The following is a 16,609-nucleotide window of genomic DNA, read 5'->3' as shown; positions in this document are numbered from 1 at the left end:
ATTATTTTTTACGAAAAACTTAATTTATTACATACAATATTTACCAATGACGTTATAGTCGTTGGATGTAGTTAGGATTACATAAATATAATAAATAACGAATATTTTACCGATTATCTAATAATAACCTTATATGACGTAATAAGTGACATGACGTAATATCTAAAACCTATTGTGTACTAATAATAGTACAGAATAGGTTTATGACTTAATGAGCGACTTGACGTAAAAATTGAAAAAATTAATTTTTATTTTATTTTCGTTTTTAGTTCAGAATCGCTAAAGTTATAAACTGCAAAAATATTTATGGTGTCTGAACAATAGTTTTAATCTTTTAATTTAGACTAGAAAAATACCTGAAAATTTAATAATTAGTTTAATTTTTTGTTAGGTTCTTGATACTTGATACGGGATATAAAAATTCAACTATTGGTTACATAATGGTTTCAATCAAGCAAGCTACACGCAAGTTAAAAAAAGAGTACTACCAAAAAAACAGAGATAGCATCTTGAAAAGAGAAAAGCAAAGGTATTCAACCGACCAGGCGTATCGAGATGTGAAAATTGATAGTGACAAACAGCGTTATTATAATGATGTAGTTTATAGACATGCGAAAATTGAGACAGCCAAACAAAAGAGCAAGGAACGGTATGATAACGATATAGATTACCGAAACAAACATAAGAAAAAACTTGCTACCAGAATAATGGGTAGATACTGGGGTGACAAAAGCTATAATGAAAAAATTAAATTCTCTGCGAGGTTTTACCGAAGAACACATAAGGACAAAGGGAAAAATTACATTCAGAAATACAAGAAGATGGCAAAAATGCAGGCTGATCTTTGTAAATTGAGAAACATTTTACGCATGTTTTATCGAGATCACGAAAAGTATTCAAAATTACAGATTAAAATTCTCTTTGAAAGAGCGGATGCTGTTGAAAAGTCGGCTAGAAATGCTTTGGCAAAGCTTCATAGTAATATCCAAAAGAAATGTTGTCAGTTTATAGAAAAGCTTCCAAGGTATGGATTGGCAACTGCGGAACAGTTTATAGATGCAATGGAAAATATTCGACAACACAGTGAATATACGGAGGCGTACTTCTTAGAAAATTTTTATATTAATTTTGGAAGGAGCAATTGCAGTTTATGTAGCAGCAATAAAAATATATATACAAGCATACCTATCAACAGCGAAGGAAAAGCAATGTTTTTCAATTATGGCGAAAACGAGCCTGTTAGGGTTATTAGTAAATGTGTTTGTAAGACTAATGATTTAGAAAAAATTCCTGGAACACCGACTCAAGAAAAAAGCATTTCTAACTGTGTTTTCAACAGTTCTTTTAGTTCTACTAAATATTTGGCCAAAAATTCTCTGTGTAGTAGAACAAACTGTCCTGAAAAGTACGAGACAACTATTGAAAAATGCTCTAAAACTAGATCTGACAAGGAAATTATGATGGCTGAAGTCACCTATAACAATCTGAGTAAACATTCAAAACCCAAAATTGGGCAGCAGGTTACTTGGCAATGTCACCCTGATATTTGCAAGCTCTATCCGACGGATATTGAATTATGTCAAATTCTTTTTGATATCCTTGAAAATAATATAGCATTAAAATTTTCAACTGACAAAGTGGTTAATTTCTACCTTGGCGGCTTGGATTATTGTGAAATCAATTACAGGGACACAAGAAAGCATGGGCATTCGTTATACTGTAGCCCAAATGAGGGATGTCAGAGCTATTTGCGTTCTCTAAGGGCACTAGCTCCACATTTTCCTGTCTTGAACTGTTTCATTAATAGCGTATATAAGGCAGTATCAAAATGTATCCGGGTTGCAGCAGTAGCTAGCAACCTAGTAAGAGTATGATCAAGAACGACTTCTTGCCTATACTAAATCTTATACGCCACTTAATTATAGTATAAGTTAGTAATTCAACAGATAGCTTTGCACTGGAACATCGTAGAGAGTTGTTCAATGGCTCATTTTAAAGGAAATTAATGGGGTTAAAAACCTTTTGTAATTAAAATTTACATAACGGACTGATATAGTTCATCATAAATGGTGTTTGTCAATACGTTTTTTTATATAATTATCCATTGTTATGTAAAATGCAGTAATTTTTGGAAAGTTTTAACAAAAATTTATTTGTTAACTGAAACTAGAATAATTCCTGATAATTAAAATAAAATAATTTTATTTAATTTTAAACTGCAATTTTCCAGGTTGCAGCGGTAGCTAGCAACCTAGTAAGAGACGATCACCTCCAATATAAAGAAATATAAAACCCCTAATTCCTAAAAAAAGAGTCACATCAAAACAAAAAGTATACCATTAGAACCACCTTTTCCGAAACCCCTATTAAGGAAACTTACCGCCCTTTGGCTTGAATAACAAAGAAAATATATTGGCTTGAAAATCAAGAAAATTGACTTTTACCACGTTATTCTCCACAATCCGGGTTGCAGCGGTAGCTAGCAACCTAGTAAGAGACGATCACGTCCAATGTTAAGAAATATAAAAACCCATAGTTCCTAAAAAAGGAGTCAGATCAAAACAAAAAGTACACCATTAGAACCACCTTGTCCGAAACCCCTGTATAGGAAACTTACTGTCCCTTGGCTTGAACAGATAGGGAAATATATTGGCTTAAAAATCAAGAAAATTGACTTTAACCACGTTATTCTCCCCAAACGGGATATTTTTTTCTTTTTTCTTTTTTTGTATCCAGAGATAGCTTGGCACTGGAACATCGTAGAGGGTTGTTCAATAGCTCATTTTAAAGGAAATTAATTGGGTTGAAAACCTTTTGTAACTAAAATAAATCATTTCTAATCCGGGTTGCAGCGGTAGCTAGCAACCTAGTAAGAGACGATCACGTCCAATGTTAAGAAATATAAAAACCCATAGTTCCTAACAAAGGAGTCAGATCAAAACAAAAAGTACACCATTAGAACCGCCTTGTCCGAAACCCCTGTATAAGAAACTTTCTGTCCCTTGGCTTGAACAGCAAGGGAAATACATTGGCTTGAAAATCAAGAAAATTGACTTTAACCACGTTATTCTCCCCAAACCGGATATTTTTTCTTTTTTTCTTTTTTTTTCTTTTCCACAGATAGCTTGGCACTGGAACATCGTAGAGGGTTGTTCAATATCTCATTTTAAAGGAAATTAATTGGGTTAAAAATCTATACTAACTAAAATTAATTATTTCTAAAAGAGAATAAATTTTTCCACCAAAAACTGCATTTTGATGTCTTTTCACACTGCAGTCTTTCAAACATAATCGTATACCAGCAGTAAGATTTGAACCCACGCCTCCAAAGAGACTGGTGGCTAACACCAGTGCCTTGGACCACTCAGCCAGGCTGCCTCTCATAAATAAATATATATATGTGAATTTGGGTTGCAGCAGTAGCTAGCAACCTAGTAAGATACGATCAGTCCAATGCTAAGAAATATAACAAAACTCCTAAAAATAGAGTAAGATCAAAACAAAAGTACATCATTAGAACTACCTTGTCTGAAACACTACTAGATAAATAATGAATGTCGTCATAGTTTTATTTTCCGGGTTGCAGCGGTAGCTAGCAACCTAGTAAGAGACGATCACGTCCAATGTTAAGAAATATAAAAACCCATAGTTCTTAAAAAAAGAGTCAGATCAAAACAAAAAGTACACCATTAGAACCGCCTTGTCTGAAACCCCTGCATAGTAAAATTTCTGTCCCTTGGCTTGAACAGCAAGGGAAATATATTGGCTTGAAAATCAAGAAAAGTGGCAGCTACTACAACATTCTGCCTAAACGGGATATTTTTTTCTTTTTTTCTTTTTTTTTTCTTTTGTATCCAGAGATAGCTTGGCACTGGAACATCGTAGAGGGTTGTTCAATAGCTCATTTTAAAGGAAATTAATTGGGTTAAAAATCTATAGTAACTAAAATAAATTATTTCTAAAAGAGAATAAATTTTTCCACCAAAAACTGCATTTTGATGTCTTTTCACACTGCAGTCTTTCAAACATAATCGTATACCAGCGGTAAGAATTGTTACAGTAAAGAGCATTAAATGTTAAAGATTGATCAATGATGCCACAATCATAGTTTTTAGCCAGGTTTACAGTAAAGAACGAACCTTAGCCCATAGTAGCAGAAATAAGAATATCTAGGTTGCAGCGGTAGCTAGCAACCTATTAATTACATAGTCCGGGTTGCAGTGGTAGCTAGCAACCTCGTAAGAAACGCCAAATTAAAAGATGATCATTATCCGGGTTGCAGCGGTAGCTCGCAACCTAGTAAGAGACGATCACCTCCAATGTCAAGAAATATAAAAACCCCTAACTCCTAAAAAAAGAGTCAGATCAAAACAAAAAGTACACCATTAGAACCGCCTTGTCCGAATCCTCTATAAAGGAAACTTACCTCCCTTTGGCTTGAATAACAAAGAAAATATATTGGCTTGAAAATCAAGAAAATTGACTTTTACCACGTTATTCTCCACAAACGGGATATTTTTTTCTTTCCGCTTTTTCTTTCTGCTCAGCTAGCTGGGCACTGGAAAATCATAGAGAGCTGTATAATAGCTCATTTTAAAGGAAATTGCAACATCTAGTCACTTTTGTATTTAAAAATAAAATACTTTTTAAAGTAGAATCAATTTTGTCAAAAAAATTGCATTTTTGATGTATTTTCATACTGCAGTCTTTTCAAAGATATTTGAATTTTGAAGCAATAAAACAGTCCATGTAATGAACTCTATAGTAATAATAGCTACTTGTCTCAATAGTAACCGAAACTCCTGGAACCAAAATTTTCTTTTTTGGCTTAATCGCTAAAATTATTATGTAAACTGCAAAAATATTTATGATGCCTAATCAGTCATAGTAATTTTTTAATTTAAACAACAAAAATACATGAAAATTCTAAAATTAGTTTTGCTTTTTGTCTCCTGGAAGAAATTTTTTTTTCATCTCAGTTCAAATTTATTATTGTATCCTGTAACCCGTAAAGTACATATCTCCATATTATTGTCTCATAATTGCAATTATTTTAGTTTTCAGTCCAGAATCACTAAACTTATTATTTAAACTGCAAAAATATTTATGGTGTCTAACCAATAATACTAATTTTGTAATTCAAACAAGATAAATACCTGAAAATTTTAAAATTAGTTTTGTTTTATGCTAGGTTTTAGATACTCGACACGGGATTTTGTGTGCTTAATAATTTTAAATCTTGAAAAAATATGGTCTCACGCGAGTGGAAAAAAAGAAAGAATAACCAAAAACAATATCAAAATAGAACAATCCAAATCCGGGTTGCAGCGGTAGCTAGCAACCTAGTAAGAGACGATCACCTCCAATGTCAAGAAATATAAAACCCCCCAACTCCTAAAAAAAGAGTCAGATCAAAACAAAAAGTACACCATTAGAACCGCCTTGTCCGAATCCTCTATAAAGGAAACTTACCTCCCTTTGGCTTGAATAACAAAGAAAATATATTGGCTTGAAAATCAAGAAAATTGACTTTTACCACGTTATTCTCCACAAACGGGATATTTTTTTCTTTCCGCTTTTTCTTTCTGCTCAGCTAGCTGGGCACTGGAAAATCATAGAGAGCTGTATAATAGCTCATTTTAAAGGAAATTGCAACATCTAGTCACTTTTGTATTTAAAAATAAAATACTTTTTAAAGTAGAATCAATTTTGTCAAAAAAATTGCATTTTTGATGTATTTTCATACTGCAGTCTTTTCAAAGATATTTGAATTTTGAAGCAATAAAACAGTCCATGTAATGAACTCTATAGTAATAATAGCTACTTGTCTCAATAGTAACCGAAACTCCTGGAACCAAAATTTTCTTTTTTGGCTTAATCGCTAAAATTATTATGTAAACTGCAAAAATATTTATGATGCCTAATCAGTAATAGTAATTTTTTAATTTAAACAACAAAAATACATGAAAATTCTAAAATTAGTTTTGCTTTTTGTCTCCTGGAAGAAATTTTTTTTTCATCTCAGTTCAAATTTATTATTACAATAAAGAACGACCTCTAATTACATTTTGTAATCATGAAATATAAAATATAGTAATATAAAATATTATTAAATAACCATATATGACGTAATGAGTGACTTGACGTAGAAATTTAAAAAATAGTTATTTTATTTTCGTTTTCAGTTCAGAATCGGTAAATTTATAAACTGCAAAAATACTTATGGTATCTGAGCAATAGTTTTAATCTTTTAATTTAGACAAGATAAATACCTAAAAATTTTAAAATTAGTTGAATTTTTTGTTAGGTTCTTGGTACTTGATACGTGACTTAAACATTCAGCTAGCATTCAAACATTCAACCAATGCGTTTTGAAAACTTGGAACAAAGAATAAACACTTTTCGTTGTTGGCCCTCGTCTACGCCACTGTCTGCAGGAAGAATAGCACGTGCCGGTTTTTATTACACAGGCACAGGTACTGAAGTGGAGTGTTTTGCCTGCAAAAAAAGAATTAGTGACTGGAATTGTAACGATCTAGCTATTGCTAGACACTTAAACTTAAGCCCGGATTGTCCATTTTTGTCTAATGGTTCCTCCCGCCCTTTATTGTCACCAGAAGAACGTCGAGCTCTTAAACGAGAGGATGTTAGACTAATGACATTTAATGGAAGGTGGACGAAGGATTTTATTGACACCAGAGAATTAGCTAAAGCTGGATTCTTTTTTGTCGGCCATGGTGACCAGGTTCAGTGTGCTTTTTGTGCAGGGGTGGTTGGACATTGGGAGGAGGGAGATGTGCCTATGGAAGAACATAGAAGACACTTTGAAATATGCCCCTTTGTCCAGGGATGTGATGTTGGAAACATTCCAGCTGAAGCTACAAATGGCTCCGAAGCCCCACTTATACGTTTACCTCCTGCTGTACCCGGAGGCTATGATATTTTTGAGCGATATAATAGATCGAGACACCGGCAACTAGCAGTTGATAATCTTTCTGTCCGAAGTGGTGGTACAGCCCTTCCTAGCATCAATTCAAAGCCACTGGTCACATCAGTTCACAGTCATCTCAATTCACTGGCCAACCTCAGAATTAATGCCCATCGAGGCCCTGAGCACCCTGATAAAACAACTTTTGAAGCTAGGTTACAAACTTTTGCTAATTGGCATTACCATGAGCGGATGGATCCTCGCAAACTTGCCGAAGCAGGATTTTTCTATCTGGGAGAGTGAGATAAGGTGAAATGTTTTCATTGTGATATAGGTTTGTGCAACTGGGAGGAAACAGATGATCCCTGGGTTGAACATGCAAGGTGGTTTAGTGACTGTGTATTTTTAATTCTGTCAAAGGGAGATGAATTTATTAATGAAGTCAAAGAGTTACTTAAAAGGAAAGCAGAGGCCAAAAACACTGAAAGTGAAAGAAGGCTGGAAGAAAAACTGAAGAAATAAATTGAAGGATCCGTGGCCAAGATGACAATGGAAGTTGTAGAAGCTACCAAAGTGAGACAAGCTATTTTGAATCAGTTGAAGAGAACAGGCCAAGGATTTATGGCGGTTGATGCGTTGATTATTGCTGCCCTTGAAATACCCGATCAGCCAGTCGAGATTTCATCCTCTGTTCCCTCCTCAAGTGGAACAGAAACGAATTTGCCAGGAATTATAATAAAGAACGACCTCTTTCCTATACTAAATTTTATATGCCACTTAACTATAGTATAGGCTAGTACAGTTATTATTTTTAAGGTCAATATATTAAAATTTTCCACTAAAAGACGGTCATTGGAATAAAAACCCAATACATACATTTGATTTAGTTAGCTACTTGATTGTTTGAGGATAGTCTCTTACTATTTCAAAGAAGAAAAAGCCGTAGGCTTTTTCCTGTTTGTAATCAATTAGATTATGTTAAAAGACGATCATTAGGAGATCATACATAAGAAGTTACATTAAATTATAGTAAAGAACGATTACATTAAAAGACGATCATTAGAAGAACAAACCAGTGCATACATTGGACTTAGTTAGCTGCCTGATTCTTTGAGGTTCGTCTCTTACTATTCCAAAGAAGAAAAAGCTTTAGGCTTTTTCTGTTTGTAATTAGGCATATATTCGGGTTGCAGTGGTAGCTGGCTACCTAGTAAGAGAGGATCACACCCCATAGTAAAAATGAAATAGCCCATAACCCCTAAAACTAGAATCAGATAAAAAACGAAATGCACTATTAGAACCGCCTTGTCCGAAACCCCTATAAAGGAAACTTACCTCCCTTGACTTGAACAACAAGGATAATATATTAGCTTGAAAATCCAGAAAATTGGCTGCAACCACGATATTCTTAATTTACGGCATCTTTCTTCTTTTTTTCTTCTTTTCCATTACATGAAGGATTGATGTCAGTCAAGAATATCTAATGTAATAGTTATTAATAGAAGTTTTGTTTAGACTTTCCGGGTTGCAGCGGTAGCTAGCAACCTTGTAAGAGACGATCGCGTCCAATGTTAAGGAACATAACAACCCATAACTCCTAAAAATAGAGTCTGATCAAAACAAAAAGTACACCTTTAGAACCGACTTGTCAGAAACCCCTATATAGGGAACTTTCTGTCTCTTGGCTTGAACAGGAAGGGAAATATGTTGGCTTGAAAATAAAGAAAAGTGGCAGCTACTACAGCATTCTGCCTAAACAGTATCTTTTTTTTTCTTTTTTTTCTTTTTTTCTTTTTCCACAGATAGCTTGGCACTGGAACATCGTAGAGAGTTGTTCAATGGCTCATTTTAAAGGAAATTATTGGGGTTAAAAACCTTTTGTAATTAAAACAAATTATTTTTAAAATAGAATCAATTTTTTACGAAAAACTGCATATTTCATGTTAAAGATTCATCAATGACGTCATAATTACAGTAAAGAACGAACTTATCATGGTTATAGCTGTATTTAATAGTGACCGGGTTGCAGCGGTAGCTAGCACTCTAGTAAGGGACGATCACGCCCAATGTTAAGAAATATAATTACCCATAACTCCTAAAAATAGAGTCAGATCAAAACAGAATGTACACCATTAAAATCGCCTTGTCCGAAACTCTGTACATGAAACTTTCGATCCCTTGGCTTGAACAGCAAGAGACATATAGAAAACCAAGAAAAGTGGCAGCTACTGCAGCATTTCGCCTAAACGGCATCTTTTTTTCTTTATTTCCCCAGATAGCTTGGCACTGGAACATCGTAGAGTGTTGTTCAATGGCTCATTTTAAAGAAAATTGATGGAGTTTTAAAACCTTTTGTAATTAAAAAAAAATTTTTTTTTTAAATATAATCAATTTTTCCGCTAAAAACTGCATTTTATGGCCAATCTTGATGAATGCCAGCTATCCCAACCACTAGTAACAAGCACGTATCTTTACCATTGTACCATCGGAGACTTATCAAAAATAAGTTACATATAAAGGAATGATAATAAATGCGTTAATCCGATAAAACTAGAGTCAGATCAAAACAAGAAGTAAATAGAGTTGTTCAATGGCTCATTATGAAGGAAATTGCAAAATCTAGTGCAATTTGCGATTAAAAATATTTTTAAAACAGAAACTATTTTTCTACTAAAAACTGCATTCTGTTTTGTTTTTTTTTCTACTGAGATAGCTGGACGCTGGAAAATACGTGCTTTTGTGATTAAAAAATTGTATTAAAAGACGATCATTAGAAGAACAATCCATTGCATATATTTGACTTAATTAGCTGCCTGATTCTTTGAGGCTCGTCTCTTACTATTTAAAAAAATAAAAAGCCGTAGGCTTTTTCCTGTTTGTAATTACATTAAAATACGATCATTGGAATAACAAACCTTTGCATACATTGAACTTAGTTAGCTGCTTGACTGTCTGAGGTTCGTCTCTTAATATTTCTAAGAATAAAAAGCCTTAGGCTTTTTCCTGTTTGAAATGGTCTCAAGTGATTTCATATAAGATTTTATTGTAAATGGGAATTTCGTAAGTATCATCGGTATCATGGTTTTTCGGGTTGCAGCGGTAGCTAGCAACCTAGTAAGAGACGATCACGTCCAATGTTAAGAAATAGAATAACTCATAACTCCTAAAACTAGACTCAGATCAAAACAAAAAATACACCACTAGAACCACCTTCTTCGAAACCCTTCTATAGAAAACTTATTTTTCCTTGGCTTGAACAATAAGGGAAATATATTGGCTTTGAAATCAAGAAAAGTGGCAGCTACTACAGTATTCTACCTAAACAGCATCTTTTTTTCCTTTCTTTTTACTTTTCCTCAGATAGTTTGGCACTGGAATATCGTAGAGAGTTGTTCAATGGCTCATTTTAAAGGAAATTACGAGATATAGTGTCATTTGTGCTTAAATAATTTTAAACAAAATTAATTTTTCCACTAAAAACTGCATTTTTATGGCCAATCTTGATGACGTCATAATCGTATGTAGTAACCATATATGAAGTATTAAGTGAATGCAATATTTATATGCGCTTATCTTTCGACAAGATAATATAAGACATACATAATGGATCGATATAGTTCATTATAAATGTAAGTTTCGTAAGTTTCATATGGATATAGCTATGTAAGTTTCAATGGATAATAAATAAATAAAAATAAGATAATACAAGCAACTTTTGAAGTGTTGCTTATCTGGGGCATGGTGCCATACATATATAAATTTATATAAATATAAATATAAATTTATATGTATATAAATTTTATAATAATTTATAATTTTATAATTATATATATAATATATATATATATATATATATATAAATTTTATATAAATTATTATATATATATATAAATTTTTATATATATAAATTTTCTAGTGAAGGTGGTGAAGAATTACAGTAAAGAACGACACCTAGCCTATGTTAACTGAAACATAAATAGGGATTAAACATAAATCCAGGTTGTAGCAGTATCTAGCAACATAGTAAGAGACGATCAGTCCAAAGCTAAGAAATATAAAATATGGTCTCGCTTGAAAGGAAAAAAAGAAAGAATAACCAAAAAAAAATAACAAAATAGAGCAATCCAAATTTCTACTAATAAAAAACTTTACTACACAAAAAATAAAGCTAACATCCTGAAATATAAGAAAAGTTTATTTAAAAGAGATAAAAATGCCACCGAACGGAATAAAGCTTGAGAACGCGTAAGGATTGCTACTAAGATGTCTTGTGATCCAGAATTTAAGAAAATGAAATATGACAGAGCAAAACAGAGGTATGTTACGGATCAGGGGTATCAAGAAGGGAAAATTGAGACAGCCAAACAAAAGAGCAAGGAACAGTATGATAACGATATAGATTACCGAAACAAACATAAGAAAAAAGTTGCTACCAAAATAATGGGTAGATACTGGGGTGACAAAAGCTATAATGAAAAAATTAAATTCTCTGCTAGGTTGTACCGAAGAACGCATAAGAACAAAGGGAAAAATTACATTCAGAAATCCGGGTTGCAGCGGTAGCTAGCAACCTAGTAAGAGACGATCACGTCCAATGTTAAGAAATATAAAAACCCATAGTTACTTAAAAAAAGAGTCAGATCAAAACAAAAAGTACACCATTAGAACCACCTTGTCTGAAACTCCCTGCATAGTAAAATTTCTGTCCCTTGGCTTGAACAGCAAGGGAAATATATTGGCTTGAAAATCAAGAAAAGTGGCAGCTACTACAACATTCTGCCTAAACGGGATATTTTTTTCTTTTTTCTTTTTTTTTTCTTTTGTATCCAGAGATAGCTTGGCACTGGAACATCGTAGAGGTTTGTTCAATAGCTCATTTTAAAGGAAATTAATTGGGTTAAAAATCTATAGTAACTAAAATAAATTATTTCTAAAGAGAATAAATTTTTCCACCAAAAACTGCATTTTTGATGTCTTTTCACACTGCAGTCTTTCAAACATAATCGTATACCAGCGGTAAGAATTGTTACAGTAAAGAGCAATTAAATGTTAAAGATTGATCAATGATGCCACATATCATCAGTTTTTAGCCAGGTTTACAGTAAAGAACGAACCTTGAGCCCATAGTAGCAGAAACTAAGAATGATCTAGGTTGCAGCGGTAGCTAGCAACCTATTAATTACATAGTCCGGGTTGCAGTGGTAGCTAGCAACCTCGCGTAAGAAACGCCAAATTAATATAATAAAGAACGACCTCTTGCCTATACTAAATTATATAGTTATAATAAAGAGTATGTTAGTAAATCACTGAAATAACAAACCAGTCCATACATTGGACTTAGTTAGCCACTTGATTGTTTGAGTTTCGTCTCTTACTATTTAAAAGAAGAAAAAGCCGTAGGCTTTTTCGTGTTTGTATTTATAGTTAAAAAACGAACTCAAGTCAAAAGAAACTGAACCCTGTGGTTCATTCATATTATCTTCATTATTTTAGCTAGAAGATAAATAAGCAAGTTTCTTTTTTAAATTTTAAATTGAAAAGATAGTGTTTTTAATTCAACATATTAAAACTTCTCCCCTACGGAGAATCGAACCCCCTTCTCCCAGGTAACAAGTAGGTATGCTTACCATTGGACTATCGAAGACTTGTAAAATGAAAGTTTCATACAAGATATGATAATAATTTTTTAATTCGGGTTTAATATTATTATTATTGTAAAACTGAAACATAGATAGGGATTATGTAATTTCCATCAGTATCATGGCTGTAGAGATGGCCGAAACCTAGAAAAGAACAAACCATTATAGTAAAGAACATTTTATTCGGGTTGCAGTGGTAGCTAGCAACCTAGTAAGAGACGATCACGTCCAATGTTAAGAAATATAAAAACCCATAGTTCCTAAAAATATAATAAAGATCGAACTCTTCGCTATGCTAACTTGAATAGGCAACTTCACTATAGTTAAGATTACAGTATTTATATTATACATCATTATAAATTATAAAAGGTTCAAATGTTTGAAGATTATAGAGTTAAAAATTTTCCCACACCGGAATCGAACCCGGCCCTGTTAAGTGAAAGTTAACTATCCTAGCCACTAGACCATATGGAACCATAAAAAAGTATGATTTAAGAGCCATATGCATATTATTATTTCACCATACCAATTATAATAATACAATAAAGAACGACACCTTGCCCATGTTAACTAAAACATAAATAGGGATTATGTAATTTCCAATAGTATCATGGCTGTAGAGATGGCTGAAACCTAGTTACAATAAAAAACGATCATTGGAATAACAAAAATTGAATACCTTTGGAATTAGCTAGCTACTTGATTATTTGAGACTCGTCTCTTACTATTTAAAAGAAGAAAAAGCCGTAGGCTTTTTCCTGTGTGTAATCATTTACAATAAAGAACGACACATAGCCCATATTAACTGAAACATAAATAGGGATTATGTAATTTCCATCAGTATCATGGCTGTAGAGATGGCTCTACAGCCATGGAGCTACCGCTGCAACCTAGTAAGAGACGATCACGTCCAATGTTAAGAAATATAAAAACCCATAGTTCCTAAAAAAAGAGTCAGATCAAAACAAAAAGTACACCATTAGAACCGCCTTGTCCGAAAACCCTGCATATTAAAATTTCTGTCCCTTGGCTTGAACAGCAAGGGAAATATATTGGCTTGAAAATCAAGAAAAGTGGCAGCTACTACAACATTCTGCCTAAACGGGATATTTTTTTCTTTTTTTTTTGTTTTTTTTTTATTTTTTATTTTCCAAATATAGCTTGGCACTGGAAAATCGTAAAGGGTTTTTCAATAGCGCATTTTAAAGGAAATTAATTTTGTTAAAAATCTATATTAAATAAAATAAATTATTTCTAAAAGAGAATAAATTTTTCCACCAAAAACTGCATTTTTGATGTCTTTTCACACTGCAGTCTTTCAAACATAATCGTATACCAGCGGTAAGAATTGAACCCACGCCTCTGAAGAGACTGGTGGCTAACACCAGTGCCTTGGACCACTCGGCCAGGCTGCCTCTCATAAATAAATATATATGTGAATTTGGGTTGCAGCAGTAGCTAGCAACCTAGTAATAGACGATCAGTCCAATGCTAAGAAATATAAAAACCCAAAACTCCTAAAAATAGAGTCAGATCAAAACAAAAGTACATCATTAGAAATACCTTGTCTGAAACCCTACTAGATAGATAATGAACGTCATCATAGTTTTATATTAGAGCTATGACGTGAATAGAGTGACGTCATAATTAGTATATAAGGAAAGTCAAAACTGAAAATTCTCTCATTCTTGATTAGAATAATGGTTAGATCGAAGCAAGCTATACGCAATTTGAAGAAAGAGTACTACACAAACAACAGAGCTAGTATCTTGAAAAGAGAAAAGCAAAGGTATTCAACCGACCAGGCGTATCGAGAAGTAAAAATTGAGAGAGCAAAACAAAGGTATTCAACCGACAAGGCGTATCGAGAAGTAATAATTGAGAGAGCAAAACAAAACAGCAAGATGTGTTATCAAAATGATGAAGATTATAGACATGCAAAAATTAAGACAGCCAAACAAAAGATCAAGGAACGGTATGGTAATGATGAACATTACAGAGAAGCAAGAATTGAGCAGGCTAAACAAAAGATCAAGGAGCGTTATCACAATGATAAACTTTATAGAGAAGCAACAATTGAGCAGGCTAGACAAAAGAGCAGGGAACGTTATCACAATGATGAAGATTATAGACATGCAAAAATTGAGACAGCCAAACAAAAGATCAAGGAACGGTATGGTAATGATGAACATTACAGAGAAGCAAGAATTGAGCAGTATAATAAGGAACGAACTCTTGCCTATACTATCTTGCATAGGCAACTTAACTACTGCATAGGATTGTACATTTATCTGGTTTGCAGCGGTAGCTAGCAATCCGGGTTGCAGCGGTAGCTAGCAACCTAGTAAGAGATTACATAAAGAATCGACATAGCTCATCGTAAATGGTGTCGGTGTAGAGAATCTGAAATTATAGTTATTAATAGAATTTTTGTTTAGACTTTTAATTGACAATTACAAAAAGGACCGATATAGTTCATAGTAAATGGTATTTGTCAATAAGGTTTTTTTATATAATTATCCATTATTATGTAAAATTTAGTAATTTTTGGGGGTTTTTAACAAATCCAGGTTGCAGAGGTAGCTAGCAACATAGTAAGAGACGATCACGTCCAATCTTAAGAAATATAATAACCAATAACTTCTAAGAATAGAGTCAGATCAAAACAAAAAGTACACCATTAGACGCGCCATGTCTGAAACCCTTATATATCAAGCTCCCCGTACCTTGTTAACTTTAGTTTGTCCTTTAATGTATTAATATAATTACACCCGATAAAATGGCCTAGCTGGCACTTTAAGCGCAAGAAAAACCAAACTAAATTTAAAAATGTCAGGTATTTTTTTGGTTTGAACTAAAAAATTAAAAGTATTGCTGAGACATCATAAATATTATTGCAGTTTGCAGTTTTAGTTCCAAGTGTTAGTTCACGAACACTTCTCAAACTGCTTAAGAAGTGGGTTAGTTTAGGTGACTCTGTTGAACCGTAAGAATTCAATTCAGAAATCCGGGTTGCAGCGGTAGCTAGCAACCTAGTAAGAGACGATCACGTCCAATGTTAAGAAATATAAAAACCCCTAACTCCTAAAAACAGAGTCAGATCAAAACAAAAAGTACACCATTAGAACCGCCTTGTCCGAAACCCTTATAAATGAAACTTACCGCCCTGCGGCTTGAATAACAAAGAAAATATATTGGCTTGATAATCAAGAAAATTGACTTTAACCACGTTATTCTCCACAAACGGGATATTTTTTTCTTTCTTTCTTTTCCACAGATAGCTTGGCACTGGAACATCGTAGAGAGTTGTTCAATGACTCATTTTAAAGGAAATCTCTAGATCTAGCCATATTTGTACTTCATTTTTTTTTAAATTAATTTTTTTTACGAAAAACTTAATTTTTTATATACACTATTAATCAATGACGTCATAGTCTTTGGATGTAGTTAGCACATAAATTCTGGATCATCGAATTAAAGCTGAAACTAAGTAAAGAACAATTATGCCTCCATATATTCACAGTGATGTATAAAATTTCCCATTACATCTGTAAACTGTTCCACAGTTACCGGTTCATACCTTGGAAGCTTTTCACTAAACATGCAACATTTCTTTTGGATATTACTATGAGGTTTTGCGAAAGCATCTCTAGCTGACTTTTCAACAAAATCCATTCTTTCAGAGATAATTTTAATCTTTAATTTTGAATATTTTTCGTTAGCCCGGTAAAACATTCGTAAAATTTTCTAAATTTACTAAGATCAGCCAGCATTGTTGCCTTGTTTTTGGACTTCTGAATATAATTTTTAATTTTTCCCTTATGCGTTCTTTGCAGCTTGTGTAAACTGCAAAATATCCATGGTATCCGAGCAATAGTTTGAATATTTCAATTAAAGCTAGAAAAATACCTTAAAATGTTAAAATTAGTTTTATTTTTGGTTAGTTTAATAAAGATCGAACTCTTCCCTATACTAACTTGCATAGGCAACTTCACTATAGTTAAGATTACAGTATTTATATTATACATCATTATAAATTATA

At 33.0% G+C, this 16,609-nt stretch overlaps 1 protein-coding gene and 1 pseudogene across 1 annotated transcript in view; one reads left to right on the top strand and one right to left on the bottom strand.

The window, feature by feature from the left end:
* LOC148948161 (palmitoyl-protein thioesterase 1-like) overlaps positions 1–16,609 on the bottom strand; it is a 635,005-nt gene that overhangs the window by 390,184 nt on the left and 228,212 nt on the right. The gene's annotated exons all lie outside the window — the stretch shown is intronic.
* Positions 6,356–7,720, top strand: LOC148948163 (baculoviral IAP repeat-containing protein 2-like; annotated as a pseudogene).

The sequence above is a fragment of the Artemia sp. Qi Xiang Cuo genome, chromosome 10, assembly GCF_049724085.1.
Source record: "Artemia sp. Qi Xiang Cuo chromosome 10, ASM4972408v1, whole genome shotgun sequence".
In the NCBI taxonomy this organism is placed as follows: domain Eukaryota; kingdom Metazoa; phylum Arthropoda; class Branchiopoda; order Anostraca; family Artemiidae; genus Artemia; species Artemia sp. Qi Xiang Cuo.
The sequence above is the reverse complement of the archived record's forward strand: the minus strand, read 5'-3'. Positions and strand labels throughout refer to the sequence as shown.